The 17,341-nt window shown below is 45.3% G+C and overlaps 1 long non-coding RNA gene across 5 annotated transcripts in view; it reads right to left on the bottom strand.

Moving 5' to 3' along the window:
- LOC113263656 (uncharacterized) overlaps positions 1-17,341 on the bottom strand; it is a 63,402-nt gene that overhangs the window by 36,101 nt on the left and 9,960 nt on the right. The gene's annotated exons all lie outside the window — the stretch shown is intronic.

Raw genomic sequence — 17,341 nt, 5'->3', positions numbered from 1 at the left:
GAAAAAAAGGACATTAAAGCATCACTTCAGATGATAGGGATGTAGTGTCTCTATTACTCAGTTTTTGGGAGATATAATTGACATATAACATTATATTAGTTTCAGGTGTATGACCTAATGATTTGTATTTCAAAATGATCACCACAATAAGTCAAATTAATATCCATCACTACACATAATTACAATTTCTTTTCTTGTGCTGAGAACTTGTAAAAGATCTGCTTTCTTAACAACTTTCAAATATATAATACATAGTATTAACTATAGTCACTAGGCTGTGCATTAGACCCCCAGGATTGTTATTCATTCTTTTTTTTAAATGAGGTGGTTACACTTTCCAAAGACGCAGCAAAAGGGCAAAGTCCTTAATTGCCTCCTGACCATTGAATGTTTGCTCTGAACACCTTAGGAAATAGCTCACTCCATTTCTCACCTAATTCTTTTTTTCTTTTTAAGATTTTGTTATTTATTTATTAGAGAGAAAGAGAGCACAAGCAGGGGGAGGGGCAGAGGAAGAGAGAGAAGCAGAGTCCCTGCTGAGCAAGGAGCCACATGCGGGGCTCCATCCCATGACCTGAGCTGAATGAAGGCAGACCCTTAACTGACTGAGCCACCCAGGTGCCCCTATTTCTCCCCTAATTCTTCAGGAAGAGAGCCATTGTGAGTGGAAGAGGACAGGAGTCCCACTGATGTCCCTGGAAGATGAGCAAATCTTTCATAAACTGCATGAAAACATAAGCATAACAACAATATTGCTAATAAAGGGCCCGACTTGTGTGAGGTAGGGTTCTAGGCCATGGATACGCAGCAAGAAACAAAACAGCCTCCAGCCTTGCCCACACAGGATTTAGACTCTAGTAGGGAAGGACGGGCAGGATCAATTAAGCAAATCATTATTTGCTCCGTCAGGAGGTGATAGGAAATGCGGGGCAGGAGAGAAGTAAATCAGGAAGTGGTGGAGGGTGCTGATATTTCACCCAGCACGGAAATGGAAGGTTTTTCCAAAAAGGGAACCCTTGGTGGTGATGGGTAGTGGGGAGGGCATGTATTGCATGGTGCACTGGGTGTTATACGCAACTAATGAATCATCGAACTTTACATAGGAAACCGGGGATGTACTGTATGGTGACTAACATGATATAATAAAAAATTAAAAAAAAAAGGGGGGAACCCTTGGCAGAGACCTGAATGAAATGTGTCAGGGCCATGGGAACATCCGGGGAAGAACATTTTGGACAAAGGGCACATCAGATGCAAACCCTCCCCCCCATCCACCCGCTCTTGCGGGCAGGAGTGTGCAAAGATTATCTGAGTAACAGAACAGTCTGGCTGGGACAGAGTGAACAGGCAGGAGGGCAGGGGGGCAGGAAGATGAAATACAACTGAATCCCAGATTCAAAAGCTACCGAAAAGATTTGCTTGGTAAAGATTTGTTGTTCTAGAGAGCTGAGAATTGGCAGGTTTCTAGTACAGGAGTGCCCTGATTCCAGAGCAAGTCTTTGGAGAGATTACAGGAGAACCAGCGTGGATTTGTGCTGGTGACCTGGCCTGACGTTGCCTCCTTGTCTACGAAATGACCTTTCGAAGAACAGAAGGAGTTGCCTAGGGCGAATCCAACTGTGGTAGATATTTTGGAAGCTTCTTCATGCCATCCCAGCCCCATGGGTTCCCCCACCATCCCACTCCAGTGAAATGACCCCACACAGGACTGGGAAAGTGGGCAAGCAGCTCGACTCCAAATTCCGGGTGTAGGAAGATTAATATTACATGAGTCAATGAATCTTCACCTCTCGAATTTCCCACAAATGAAAGAACTTCCTCTGCCCCCTCAAAACATCTGGATGCTGCCTGCCGGGGCCCCCAATGCAAGTGGAAACATCTGGGTATCGGCAAAGAGGGGGAACGGGATGGCATCGAAATAGGACTTCGAACAGTTGCGTGGAAGCATTAAAAAAAGTTTTGCCTTTTATTATGTAAATTTACAGTAGACTTAGCTATTGCTTGCTTATTTTTCCTTCTGCCTGCCGCCCACACCACGGGAAAGAGACACGGCTTGATGAGCAAGAAATATAACGCTGTGGCCAAGCAGGCCTTTCCCAGTCGATCTGACCCATAACTACTGAACATACAGTCTTTTTTGTTCTTTCTCCTTTGGCTAGCGAAGGTCCCCTCTGCGACTCTGGAAATCTGGAATTCCTGGGTAATGTTGGCCCTGGTGGATCTCAACTCCCACTCGGCATGCTTTTTGTATGACTGGCGTTCACTTGGGAGGTTCGAGGGGAAAATAGAAGCAGTGTGTATGAGAGGGAGAGACGTGTCCATTCGTCATTTGATTTGGGGGTACTACGTTGTCATTGCTGTCAAACTCAATAAACGTGCTGCTAAAACACTTAGGCCCGTATCGATCCGCTCCCACATCTCCTGCAGAGAATGAAGAGTAACAGAGCCTCCTCCGTCTCCCCTCCTCCCTCAAGCTCTCATGTAGAGGGGAGTGAGCTTCCTGTAACTGTTTATTTTGGAAACAGTTGAGGAAGCATCTCGACTCACATTTTCCCATTGTTCAGCTATGGCCATATCATTCCTTGTATGAATATCTTGTAAGATACGTTAAGATGAACTTGGGTGGCTTGGGTAGAGGCTGATTTGTTACTGGTGGGATTATTGTTATCATCATCATTATTATTAACAGATGATTTTGGTAACAAGGGTTTTTCCCCCTTTCAAACCATATATCTGCAGCCTCCTTACTAGTAATTGGAACGACAACCACCAGATTTTGAAAATTCAGTGCATTGTAAAAAACTACACTAACGGTTTTACATGGATGTTCATTGAAATTCTTGTCACATACCTCTAAGGTGTGTGGTAGTCAGTGTATTTTGCAGATAAGGAAGTTGAGGCACGGAGGAGAAAGAAAGACAGGGGAAGTGACATCTTACACTCACTCAGAAAGCAACAGGCAGGGCCGGGATTGGAACCCATGTCTGACTGATTCTGAGGCCCAGGTAGTCAACCACTTTGCTAGGCTGCAAGCTCACGTCTAGAAGTGGGAGGACATCTTCCTGCTGAATAAACGTGTATGCTGGAGGGCAAAACCCGAGAATCTCTACTGCGGTGCCCCACACCCCAATGGCGAAATCAGCACTCGAATTCCCAGCGTCCCTTGCATCTCCCATGGCGCTGCCTGCATGAGACGCACGGCTAGGAGCATTCTGTTCAAACTCCTGGTGGAGCTTCCATTTTCTGGGTGCGTGTGGCAACAGAAGCCTCCAGCCTTGGGTTGCAACACTGAGTTCCCAGAGTAGGTTTGGCCTCCATCATTGGAGGGCACAGCAGGGTTGCAAACGTTCTGAGAGTCTTCTGCTCATGAAGGAGCCATGACGATTGTCTGCTCATGCTGTGGTTTTGCGGCCTGATGAGGGATATGTTTCTGGAAACTTAGCCTCAATTCTGTTTCTGCAGCAATCTCCCCCCAACAGTGATTCTATGAGCTACCAATTTTCATTATTACATCCCTTTTCTGCGTAAACTTACTTGAGTGGATTCTATTGTTTGCAACAATACGCACAGAGGAGAGACAGATGGACGGGATGCAGATACTTCCCCTTTCCTTGGGGTGGTTCCTCTGGTGAACTGCCATTTTATGCCGCTACCACCAGCAGCCCCCACAGAAACTGTCTGACTGCCCACAGAAAGCCCTGAGGCTATCCTATGGGAAATACATCTAACATCGCCCATTATGGTGTGGGAGTCAGAAAACAGAAGCTCGAAACTGTGAAGAGCTTCTCTAGTTGGCAAAAAAGGAACGAGAGCTTCAACTCTCCCAATGGAAGCCTCATCCACAATGAATAAAGAGCTGTTCTGTTATTGGCAGGTTTGAAAACACGGTTCTTTACAATAATGCCCGAATGCCCGCGGGGAGTGAAAAACACGAAATCGTACACAATGGTTTTCCACTTCCCTAGACTTGTGTTTACTACTCTCTGCTGATTCCACACATTTCCAGATAAATTCAGGCTCCACTTCATTTCATTAAAGTGAAATCTGTTCAACGCTGTCCGTAGTTGAGTAGAAAAGCTTCCCACTCCAATGTTATTTGTATTCAGGAGCAAGGCATCCGGGCCAGAACTGAAGAGGTGGAGTGTATGGTGGCTTTGACCAAGGCCAAGCGGAAAGCTGAGAGCACCCAACCACAGCGGATACGAAGGGATGCAGACAGGTCCTTTGGGATACCAGGCTCCCTGGGAGCATCCAGCATACTGTGGGCCAGGCAGAGTGGTGGCATAACAGGTGGCCATGCCACAGGAAGAGCTGGAGTCCGTGATAGATAAGCAAGGGGTAGGGGTGATCCAGGAGCTCTGACAATAAACACCGTCAAACATAACTTCCACTTAAAGTAACAAAGCAGGGACGTCTGGGTGGCTCCATTGGTTAAGCATCTGCCTTCTGTTCAGGTCATGATCCCAGGGTTCTGGGATCGAGTCTCGCATCAGACTCCTTGCTCAGCGAGGAGCCTGCTTTTTCCTCTGCCTGCCACTCCCCCGGCTTGTGCGCTGATTCTTTCTCTCTCTCTCTCTGACAAGTAAATAAATAAAATTTAAAAAATAAATTAAAAAAATAAAGTGGCAATGCAAATTCATTTAGCCATGAAGCAAGACAAAGTCAGATGCCTTAGAAATTCATATTGTCTCTTTGGGGCCATAATGGTACCACTTAATAGCTTATTACTCCAGAGTTTATAAATTCTGGTAAAAGTGTTTTTTTTTTTTAATAGCAATCTTCTGCTGTTCCTAGCCTGCCTTCTTGAAAAATACAAAAGAGACTAGATACTTGACAAACCAGAATTTCTAAATTACCTTAGAGAAATTCCAAACCGTGGTGGGTTATGTTCAGCTCTAACATCTCCAATATGTTTTTTTCCCCCTGTTAACATCCAAAAGGCAGAAATCCAACCTTAAAGGAAGCAACATATGATACAAAGGAAGTCTCAGAGAGGAATATAGAAGACAATCTAGCGTAATTTTCAGTTTTAGGAAAAAATGTGCATATATATATATTTTTTTTTTTTTACAAAAGTTACCAAATATAGCTTCAAAATTTGCGTGTACTTCAACTTTCGAATCTTATCCTATCCCCGCCAAACTCATTCATGTGTTAGGCATGTTCATATTCCAGATGAGACAGCAAAAGTGCACGATTTTTGATCTAATAGCTTCACTTGTAAGCAATCCATGTGGGCAAGGGCGAATCACATAGGCAGCCAAGATTATTTCTAACAGCAACAATTAGAAATAACCTACGTATCCAGGAATAGGGGAATTATTAATCTGTATTATGTAAAACTATAATAAATCCTAATAATGACTATTATATAATCATTGAAAATACAAATTTTCAAGAATACGTGATAGTGAAATATGTTTATGAAGTATAAAAGTAGCATTCAAAACCTCATGACCGTGATCCTAATTTTTCTTCCCAAAATTCACATGAAAAAAGACTGGAAGAGAAAAATGCCAACGTATTTTCAGCTGTGGTATTTTCAATGAGTGTCTCTTTTCTTCTCTATAGTTTTCCCAATTTTCTTTATTATTATATAGTATTATTTTTTCATAATTGGAAAGATCAGTAGATCTGACTTATAAGCACTGAAACAAAACCAAACACTAACCAGGTAACACTCCTTCATTTCCTAACCTGGTTTGAGGTTCAGAGAAGTGGTCTGCTCTTCTGACCTAAGGTAGATTTACTAGGGGTTAGGGGCAGGGAGAGTAAGCGGGCCATGTTTGCGTCAGTAGGACAAACTGGAGGATGGAGGTCATAGTGGTGAGTAATCCAAGAAAAGAACTAGTTTATTGTGAAGTAATATGCTTTATATTCTGATAACAGCTTCCACAAAGTAACAGAAATCTCTTTGCCCTAAAGAAGGGTCACTTTAGGATTAGCTAGAAATGACCTCTTATATTCCTGACAACTCCAGTTCTCAACTGTCTTTCCCTCATGCAATTTTTGCTCTAATATCTCCACAAAGCCCCCTTCTACTGTAAAGATGTCCATGTCTTCATGGGCCTATCTTGTTTCCTGGGTTGTTTACCATGACAGTCTCCATGCCTTATATTTCTAAGTGAAAAGTCTGGGAATTTGGTCTTCCAGTGGAGAAGAATATTCGAAGTGTCTCCTGTCCCAGAAGATCTGATACTTCTGAATTACTCTTTGGATTTAGTTGCAATAAGTTTATTTCATGTGATGACGAGGACATTGATGATGATGCAGACCATCATGGTGACGAATGGCCCAGTTTCCTTAACTGTGAGATGAAGAAATCTCTATTTTACAGGGTTTTGGGAGGAGAAGATAATGAGAGGATTGTATAAAAAGCCCACAGTAGTGTCTGGCAATGAGTAATTTTTAAGTATGTGTCCCATTATGATAACTAGTTCCTAGAAAATAGATTGTTTGAAAGGAAGAAAGTAATATATGGCTATGTCCATACAATGCCCACGGAATCATCCAGAGGCAGCATAATAATGTGGGCTCAAACCAGACTGCTTGGGTTTGAATTTCTCCGTTATGAAACATTGGCCAAATGTCTGAATTTCTCCACACCTCACTTTCCCCACATGAAAGTGGAGTTGATAACAGTTCCTGCTTCGTGGGGCTGTTATGAGGATTAGGCCAAGTATCGAGGAGAATGCCTGGCAAACAGTAATCACCACAGGTAATCACTAAGGTAAATATCTTCCTTCTGACTTGTTTCACAGTAACACACATGAAATAGTCCAGGGTGAAGCACTTCTGCTCTGTGAAATTTGCTTGGACGCCCAGAGTTATGAGCCCTCAGCTCTGCCCCCACCCCCAACTACAGAGGTTTCTTATATATACATTGAGTCTCTCCATCTTTCCTTAACTAAGCAAGCTCCTGATTGTGCCTTGTTCGTTTCTGTGCTCCCGAAAACCCAGCACCCTGTATGTCCACACTAAATGTTTAATGCCATTAGAAATAGACCACAGCCCCTACTGAGTACAGACGATGGATTTCATCAATATTGGGTTGCTTTACACCCCCCCCCACCCCCACCACACACACATATAAATTACTCATCAGGGAAATTTTGGAAGAGGGGACATATTTTACCTCACCCATTGAAAGGTATTCCTAAATCTGTATTCAGACTTCTTTTTAATAAAATTTATATAAAATTGTTAGAATTCTAGCAATGAAAATTATATCACTGGAGTGACTTTACTCTGCCTAATTAGAGAGACATTTCCATTATTCCAATCTGAACTGCTAAGAAAACCTTGGGGAGAGGCTGTTTAACCAGTGACTTCTATGCTGCTAAGATCAAAAACGAATTTCCACTGTCTCTGGCTCACAGTACACATTCTGGGTAGACAGAGCAGGGACTCCGTGGGAACACAGCAAAAACTGCCTTGGACTTCCAGGCCTGGGGACTTGGGTTCTGGATCAGGTGACCCTGGGGAAGTCACCGCACCTCTCCGGATCTGATTTCTTTCTTTGCATAGCAATAGGGCTGCCAAACAGGTCCAGAATTCAGGTTAAGGTGGACTGCAAGCACTCCTGAATAATTCCTCCCTCTTTGGGGGTGTGTGGGGGGGTGGCAAGTGGTAAGGAGGGAGTGAGAAGGTGCCTTTCATTCAATGAATAACTAAAGTGTCTTTTGCTTGAAATTTCTGGACGAAGTTTCTAGATGCATCCAAAGCAGTGCCACTCTGTGTCTGAATTTTCCTACACGACTCTGAGCCATCCTTCAGCATTGCAGGGGACGTTCCCAGGCAAAGTCTTTCAAGCCGTTCAGCTCGGCACCACCGCCTTCCCATATCAAAGGAGGCTTCCTGCTGACTTTGTTTATACCATTAAATTTCCTCACATGTAAAGCCGGGAGAATTTTTCCAGGTGTTCAAATTCCTGGAGGGTGGGGAGAGTGCCGAGGCCTATATTAGAGCAATACCACGCGAGAGTGAAACACAAAGAACCCTTTTCACGGTGTTGCCCCCTCTGGAGATCCCTATTTTGGAGGCAGCCTTGGCAGGGCCCACAGGGCCGTCTGTCACTCTCCTGTGACACCGACTGCCCGATCAGGGCGGTCCCGGAGCTCCAGGGCCGGCGGCCGCCGCGCACACTCCGGACACCGCCTGGAGCCGACCTGCGCACTGTGCGAGGGGGTCGGACAGGGCTCACCTGCCGGGCGCACCTGCGCCTCCGGGGGTGCCGGTCGCCCGAGGCCGGGTCAGAGCGCGAGGGAGCGGACAACGCCGCCTCTTCAAATAAGAAGGGAAGGCGATCGCATCCCGAGCTACAGGTAGAAATCAGAACGAGATCCTGGGCTTCTCCGAGCCAGGTGAAGAGAGCTGGCAAGGTCACCCATTCAGTCACCAGGTGGTGCATTTAATTTAAAAGGACTGTTAACCTTGTTTATACAAAATAACACCAATATGCAGAGAAGCAGTAAATCCATTGTCGTTAAACAGCGGGGAGCTGCTGGCGCTGGCAGCCTGCCCACCGGCGACGTGAACTCGGCTGGCACCGAGCGGGGAGCCGGGAGCGGCGCGGGCCAGGCCTGCGAGCCCCGCCGGCCGTGCAAACGAAGGCCCGAGCGGTGCCCTCTGTGCCCTCCAGATGACTCTTTGCATTCTTGTCAAATATATTTAGAACAAGAGGTGTCCACTTAAAGAGAAACATTTGTTAATGACTTAAATGCAGGCGCTTGGCAGCCCTCCAGTTTCACCTTTATAAATATGTAGGATCGGTTTCCAGCTAAGCAGGGAACTCCGGAACAACATCTCTTTCTCTCCGTGTCCCCTCGAATTGACCTAAGGTGAATGTCCCTAGCACCTTATTAATTTTCTATCCCAGCGGGTTTTCCTGAGTCAATGCCAGCCTTCTCTCGGAACGTTGACGGAGATAAATTAATGATGCGCGGTACCGAGAGAAAGAGAGTGGTGTTTCTTTAAGCAAAGGGACAGATTAAAGTTAAATTCCTGTTGACTGAGGCGCTGGTGTCAACATCCTCCTTGTTTACCAGCAGCTGTCCCCGTTAATGACACTCTGATAACTTGCGGAGGCTGCCCTGCGGTAGGGGTGAAGCAGATAAAGGGGCCTCTGTTTAAATAGCTCAGTCCTCGACCCCGCTCCTTTTAACTTCCCTGCACCGAACAATCGCTGAAACTGTTCGGAAAAGGCAAACCCCGGGTGCGGAGGTTTTCGCTCTCCGACTTGCAGAGTTCACAGCGTCAACCCCGGAGCCGCTGCGGCCAGCCCTCCGCTGGGCTGATGAGTATCCCAGGAGTGGGGGCCCGGGGAGGGGCGAGGGAAGGGGAGGGGCGGCTGGTGGGCAAGGTGAGGAGGTCAGCGCTAGGGTGTCTTGGAGAATTCTTCATTTTGTTTGAGAAACACTGACGCATCCCCACCCCCAACAAGGTTTCATAAGCCAAGGGGCCGGGACGAGGTTACCCAATTACTGCTCTTTGAGGGTCCATGCAGCAGGAGGGTTCACCACGGGAGAACTGCTTTTAATACTTGGAACAATCTCCCTCCCTGTTCAGATTGTGATGTAGGGGACCTTGCCGGCACCCAAGCTGATATTCTGATCTTACAGCTGAGAAAACAGGGGCCCAGGAAGCTAAGGGGCCTGCCTAAAGTCCACTAGCAAACTGAGTGGTAGGATGGGGTGGGGAGCCAGTTCCCTGTCCACCATTCTTGTCAGACAGAGGGAAATATTATACATGTTTTATACTCTAACTACACAATATATTCCTATTACATGTCATGTGTATCTACATCAGGCTAGGAAGAGGAAACCTAAGTATTATGTATCTTTAATGCATATATGCATTACATGTAATATACATAAATTTATATAAAGATAGGCATGTATCTTTGAATTTCCTCTTCCTAGCCTGATGTAACGGGCAGACGGCGGCTCTCTGCGCTCCGAGAAAGCCACAGCCCTCACCTGGCGCAGATCCCATCCTAGTAGATCCCTGGACTGCCCTGGAGACCCGCCCCCACCCTGATTATTTCATGAATACAATCCATTTAAAGATCAACAGTCCTGGAATCCCATAATCTTTGGCATGCTCTAACTCGTCAAGCAGACATACCTCCAATAAAGCAAATGCAGAGAACAAATTTATTTCTGCTTTTAGAAAGGGAAGATGGTGTGAAACCAATGATCTCATTTCCTTTCACCTCGGTTTTGTCACCTATGGGATGTCCCATATCCAACCCAAGAGATTTTGAGAGGGGGGAAATTAAAAGCAGGCGAAGTATTTTGAGCTGCTCGGAAGAAAGATGTTCATATTTTTATCTATGTGACTTCCTCAGGAAATTTCTTTTCCATATCTTTAAGGATAAACCTAATGTATTATCCAGTAGCCCAAAATATGAAGTTAATCACTCATATTTCCAAACTGTAGTGACCCCCCAATTTTCTCTTTATAGTAAGGTACTATAAAATCATTCTTTGTATAAAATTTAAATGTAGCTCATAATCTCTTTATGGCATTTCTTTCATTATCAGCTGTGATGGGTAGAAGCAGACCCCCCTAAATGTTGAAGTCCTAGTGCCCAGTACCTCTGAAAAAAGGACCTTATTTGGGGACAGGGTCTTTACAGAGGTAATCAAGCTAAAAAGACTTCTTCAGGATGGGCCCTAATTTAATATGACTGGTGTCCTTATACAAAAGGGAAGTTCAGACACAGATATACATATAGAGGGAAGAAGATGTCTCCAAATGGCCAAGGAGAGGGGCCTGACTAAGGATATACTTTATGGTGACTAACATAACATAATAAAAAAATTATTATTAAAAAAAAAAAAGGAGAGGGACCTGGGACAGATCCTTCCTCATGGCCCTCACAAGGAACCAAAGCTGCTAACACCTTGATTTTGGATTTCCAGCCTCCAGAGCTGTGAGACTATCACTTTCTGTCATTTAAGCCACCCAGTCTGTGGTGTTTTGTTACCCAGCCCTGCAAAACTAATATACCAACCAATATTTTTAAGATTTTATTTATTTATTTATTTTTTTTGAGAGAAAGAGAGAGCGCATGTGCACAGGCAGGGGTGGGTGGGGGGAGAGCAGAGGGAGAGGGACAAGCAGCTGGGCAGGGACCCCAACGCAGGGGCTCAATCCCAGGACCCCAGGATCATGACCTGAGCTGAAGGCAGATGCTTAAACGACTGAGCCACCCAGGCGCCCCTATACCAACCAATTGTAACCATCTTAGTAACTTTAAAAATCCCCTAGAATCAATACTTTAAAAACTTATAAAGCAACTTAAATGGCTTTAAATTATTGTTGAAGCGTTATCTGTAATGGAAGGCAAACCGAACTAATAGTGATTATATATCTACTCGATCCTGAGCAAGATTTGGGGAACTTTATATATCTTTGTTCGTTTTAATTGTTTAACCATGCTTTCAATAATAAAATTTTATCTAATTCAATAGAAGCACATTTTTTGCAGTAAAAACATTTACAGTAAACATGAGTAATTTAAATGAGTACCAATTATAGGGATTGTACCTTGCTTAGCATATTTCATCAAATTACATATCATAGAAGGTAGAATCTTCTCTACATTATGAGCAACGCTATTTGTTGAATTCTTCTCCATCATTTCACCCACGTTTTTGATGTATAATATAATTGATGGTTGAGAAGTTTATAGTAGGTTTTGTCAAGGACCCAATTGTGAGCAGAGATTACAAATAAGCACAGTCAGTCAAGAAGGTTTATCAAGTAGGGATTCTGTATAAAGCCTTAGAAGGAGAAGGGAAAGATGCAGAGGCCACACCTCTTGTCTTTGGGGAGCTCAGAGTCTAACTGGTGAAAAAGGCTTAACAGCAAGTCAAGAAAGCAAATTAAAATGATACTTACAAACAGTACCTGATCGATCCCAAAGAAAACAAACTCAAGATAGGGGACCACAGATCCCATATACCTGCAATACCAAGTCCCAGGTTACACCTGTTATCTAAGCTTCATGGTGAAGAGCACCCAGAATGTCCAACTTTGATTGAAAAAGCCTGTAGTCACCCTACCTTTGAGTTTCTCAAAATCAGGGCTTTTAACATTTTAAGCTGGCTAAGTCTTTGTTAGCAGGGGCAGTCCTGTGCTTTGCAGTAAGTTCCCTGGCCTCTTCATTAGCACTGCTCTCACCTAGCTGTGACAGCCAGAACTGTCCTCAGATATTGCCAAATGTCCCCTGGGTGGGGAGCAAAATAACCCCCAGCTAGAGAATCACTGTTCTAGTCCAAGATTATATAAAGGTTAGAAGAGGGTATGCGCAGGAGTGATGACGGAACCATGCAGAACTGTCTTGGGGTGCCTGGGTGGCTCAGTCGTTAGTGTCTGCCTTCGGCTCAGGGCGTGATCCCGGTGTTCTGGGATCGAGCCCCACATCAGGCTCCTCCGCTGGGAGGCTGCTTCTTCTTCTCTCACTCCCCTTGCTTGTGTTCCCTCTCTCGCTGGCAGTCTCTCTCTGTCAAATGAATAAATAAAATCTTAAAAAAAAAATAAAAGAACTGTCTTGAGGAGGTTGAATTTCAATATCTGCAGATAATGAACCTGAATTGGCTGAAGACCGAGGAGGACATTCTGTGTATATAAGGATGACAGTGGAGTGGAGCAAGTTGAAAGTCAGGAGTACATGAGAAGGCAGTAACCAGGAGTCTAGACTGGAGCATTAAACAAGTGAACCAACCTGTTTACCAAGCTGCAGCTATGTCCAAGTACCCGTCAAGAATGTTTTAAAAAACAGTATGTTGCGGGCGCCTGGGTGGCTCAGCCGGTTAAGCATCTGCCTTCCGCTCAGGTCATGATCCCAGGTTTCTGGGATCGAGTCCCACATCGGGCTCCCTGCTCCATGGGGCATCTCCTTCTCCCTCTCCCTTTGCCCCTCCCCCCATTCATGTTTGCTCTCTCTCTCTCTCAAATAAAGAAATAAATAAAATCATAAAAAAAAACCCAATATGCAGCTAAAACCTCTAAATCTGCGAGCGTTCGCAGTTCTTGACATCGGGTACCAGAATCAGGCTGGCTGCCTTCCTTAGCCTGTTGAGTACAAATAGAGAGGTAGAGGGTGACAGGTCGCCCCAAGCTTTTCCTGAGAGAAGAGCAGAGACGAGCATGATTAACAGTAACCAGAGCAAATCTTATTTATTTAGCACCTGCTGTATCCCAGATGTTTTTCAGAAATTATCTGGTTTAATCCTTCGAGACCCTGACAAGGACAGCCATAACTTCCCCGGGGCTCAGTTTCCTAAACACTGGAAGGTAGCTGGTGTCATACATCTACGAAGTGTCAGAGCCATGACTTGAATCCGGGTCCCACTACACCTAACCCCACAACACTGTAAGACAGCAAGCAGAGGGACTTCCAGGTGCAAAGAGAACCCAGCCAGTCGAAAAATACAGGGGAAAAGAATGACCATTCTTTATACGGAGGCTCTGAAACATGGGGAAGGGGGTTAAAACTCATTCCTCTTTACTTCAAATTAATCTTTAAGTAGTGTGGGTTTCTTCATCAAAATGAAGTGATCATCTGGGTTCTTTCATTTAGTTGTTAGATGATCATGTTGGATGAGGGGTTTCTAGACGGGTTGATGTGTAATGGAGCTCTATCAGTATGATTCTGAATACCGGCTATAGAGAAATCCCTCAAAATGAAGACTTACGTTTTTAATTTTTGTTTAAGTTTCTCCCGGGCAAGGATATTCCATATCCAGAGGCAGCCTTTCTTCCCATGTCATTTCGTTCTTACTTCTTCGCTGACTAGGTAGATTTAGCTCACACATGCAGCAAGAAGAAAGTTATCTGGTTACAAGATCGCCGTGAAGACGTGAGCGGTATAGGTTATTAACATCACTTGCTTTTCTTTGTCCTCTACCTCACTCAGCCAACTGGGGAAAAACAAAATCCTCCCAGCTCTGGGCTTGTGGAAGAGAACGTTCATTTCAATGTAATTGCCTGTGATTTGTACGATGGAGAATTAATACGTCCACAGAGAGAGGTAGGATGGGAACTATGCCAGAAAGTACGCTTTTTGCCTGTCCAGACTGGACCGGGGTGGTGCCTTTCATGTACTATTTCTATGTATCAACCCCCTAAACCCAGAGGTAGGAGAGTTTTTATAATTCCATCACTTAGCTGAAGAAAGGGAAAGAAGATCAAGAGAAATGAAACAACTTGCCCAAGGTCACATGGCTAGGAAGTACTATGGCTACAACACATACCCGGGTCTACCTTATCCCGGAGCCTGTATTCTTTCCATTAACACAAGTAATTCAAAGAAAATTTAGCTATGTAACTTAAGAAACTCAGGAGATGGCATTCTCAGGCTACTCCAGGGAAGACAAGGTGAACCCTAGGTTAAAGAAGAGGTACCAAGCCTTCCACGTTCCCAGGATACAAGCTCGCATCAGCACCCTGCCGTGTGCTAAATGACACCCTCTCCTAGAAGAGCAGTAGTTGAACATTACCTTGTTGTTTGAAAGACTTAATGACTCCAATTCCAACCCTCGGGATGTAAACATTATGCTAGACTGTGGCTTTAAATGATCATTTCCAGCATAGATGATATTGCAAAAAGTTCAAGGAGAAGCAGACAAGTTCACTGGGATCTGAGCACAGGCTCTTTTTCTCTTGCTCATGCTTCCATAGTGCTCTCAGAGGGCACGGCCAGCTCTCTCTCTCTCTTATTCCTGGATGAGTCCCTGGTCCTCATGCACAACACCTCGTGGAAGGTCCCAGGAAAGCAACCTGCAAGGGAGCAAGGAGGCTGGAGGGTTTCTCATGCTGTCCTCTTGCCCCTCATGCTTCTGCTCATCCAGGGCTTTGGGAGAGGGTCTGGAGTAGGAAGGAAGATCTTCCCAGTCTGTTTCCACAGGGAAACATGAATGTGAGGGGGCACTTAAATTGCGTGAAGGAGCCCAGAAACATCTAAGTTGGTATCTATGTATTGCTTCAAAGAATACTAACCCACTGTCCCCTGAGTGACAGATGCCCTCCCAGAAGCAGAATCTATTTTTGTAGGGCAAAGAGAAGCCCCCGTGCAACTATAGGAGGTCAAAGGTTGATCCAGGTCAGGGAGGTGCGATGTTGTATAGTGTGTTCACACAAGGTCTTCCAAGGAGGTAACATGAGAGCAGAAAACCAGGTAAAGCACAGGAATGACGCATAAAGGTATCTGGGAGAAAGAATGTTCCAAAGAGAGGGAACCACAAATAAAGAAAATCCCCACAGAAGGAGGCCAGGGGTGCAAGAATGGAGGATATAGTCAATGAATGAACTACTGGGACAACTACTTCATAATGTAACTGCTATATAGCATTCCTTGTGGGAATAAACTGTGTTCATGAATTCCTCTGTTGACATATCTTCAGGTAGTTTCCAGTTATTCAGTGTCATAAGCTATGATGTACAGGGTGCTGCTTTCTCTAACGTAATACTTCAGGAAATGGAATTGCTGGTCAGAGTGAATGAGATTCTTCTGCTTCGATATTTATTATAAAATTATTCTCCACAGTGATTGTTCTAATTTACAGCCCCTACGACAGTATATGAAAACTCCCTTTTCAGCACCTGGGTGGCTCAGTCGGTTAAGCATCTGCCTTCGGAGAGGGAGTTAAGATGGCGGAGAAGTAGGGGACCCCTTTTTCAGCCGGTCCCCTGAGTCGAGCTGGATGGGTACCAGATCAGCCTGAACACCCACGGAATCAGCCTGAGACGCAGGAAGATACATCTGGATCTCTACAAATGAACATCTCCAGTGCTGAGTATTGAGGTACGAAGCGGGGAGCCGTGAAACCGCGCACAGATATCGGAAGATAAACAGAAGGGGGAGGGAGCCGCCGCATTTGGACGCCGGAAAGCGGTAGCCACCTGCACGGGGGAGCGGGTGGACTCGTGGACCGGCATCCGCGAGAGAACAGACTGAGACCGTGAGCCGGGTGCACGTGCCACCAGACTGAAACGGAGCTCAGGTGCGGTCACTGGAACCAGACTGAGACCGGGAGCTCCGGGAGCCCATGCGGGGGCAGCTGGCGGTGTTAGAAACACTAAGGACAGAGACGTGCTGGCCCTAGAAGTGAGGGCTGGGACGCCGGGTGTGGGGTGCACATCCCGGGATGCTGCAGGGTTGAGCAGCACCAACAGAAACGGAGTTAAAGTGGCCAGAGGGGCCCAGTGGAGAATGGTCCGCGATCCCTCTGTTCTGAGACAGAGGCTGAGATTCTGCCACTGCTGCTCTGACTCTCAGAAGAGGCACAGCAAACCGCCAGGGAAAGCCGCCAGAGAACAAAAGCCTGGAAATACCGGCTCACAGTGTGCCCATCCCCATCCCCCCTCGCAGGGGACACAGAGACTCTACCCAAACAGGGTTGCCTGAGTATCGGCGCGGTAGGACCCTCTCCCAGAAGGTAGGCTGAAAAATCAAGAAGCCCACATCCCTAAGATCCCTATAAAACAAGGGCGCACGGCCTGGGTCCCAGTCATTAATTTGGGCTCTGGACAACCCCACAACCTCTCCTCATCGGAATGATGAGAAGGAGAAATCCCCCCCAGCAAAGAAAAGACAATGAGTCTGTGGCCTCTGCTACAGAACTAATGGATATGGATATAACCAAATTATCAGAAATGGAATTCAGAGTAACGATGGTCAAGATGATGTGCAGACTTGAAAAAAATATTAACGAAAATGTTAATGAGAATATAGTATCTCTAAGGGCAGAAATAAGAGCGAATCTGGCAGAAATTAAAAATTCTATGAGCCAAATGCAGTCAAAACTAGAGGCTCTGATGGCCAGGGTGAATGAGGCAGAAGAACATATCAGCGAATTGGAGGATGGGTTAGTAGAAGAGAAAGCTAAAATGGAATCTGGACTTAAAAAAATCCATGTGCAAGAATGTAGGTTACGGGAGATTACTGACTCAATGAAACGTTCTAATGTCAGAATCATCGGCATCTCCGAGGGGGTGGAGAAAAACAGAGGTCTAGAAGAGATATTTGAACAAATTGTAGCTGAAAACTTCCCTAATCTAGTGAGGGAAACAAACATTCATGTCCAAGAAGCAGAGAGGACCCCTCCCAAGCTCAACCACGACAAACCTACGCCACATCACGTCATAGTGCAATTCACAAATATTAGATCCAAGGATACAGTATTGAAAGCGGCCAGGACAAAGAAATTTCTCACGTACCAAGGCAAAGGTATCAGAATTACATCAGACCTGTCTACACAGACCTGGAATGAGTGAAAGGGTTGGGGGGGGGGGCATTTTTAAAGCTCTTTCAGAGAAAAACATGCAGCCA

The sequence above is a fragment of the Ursus arctos genome, unplaced genomic scaffold (genome assembly GCF_023065955.2).
Source record: "Ursus arctos isolate Adak ecotype North America unplaced genomic scaffold, UrsArc2.0 scaffold_28, whole genome shotgun sequence".
In the NCBI taxonomy this organism is placed as follows: Eukaryota; Metazoa; Chordata; class Mammalia; order Carnivora; family Ursidae; genus Ursus; species Ursus arctos.
The sequence above is the reverse complement of the archived record's forward strand: the minus strand, read 5'-3'. Positions and strand labels throughout refer to the sequence as shown.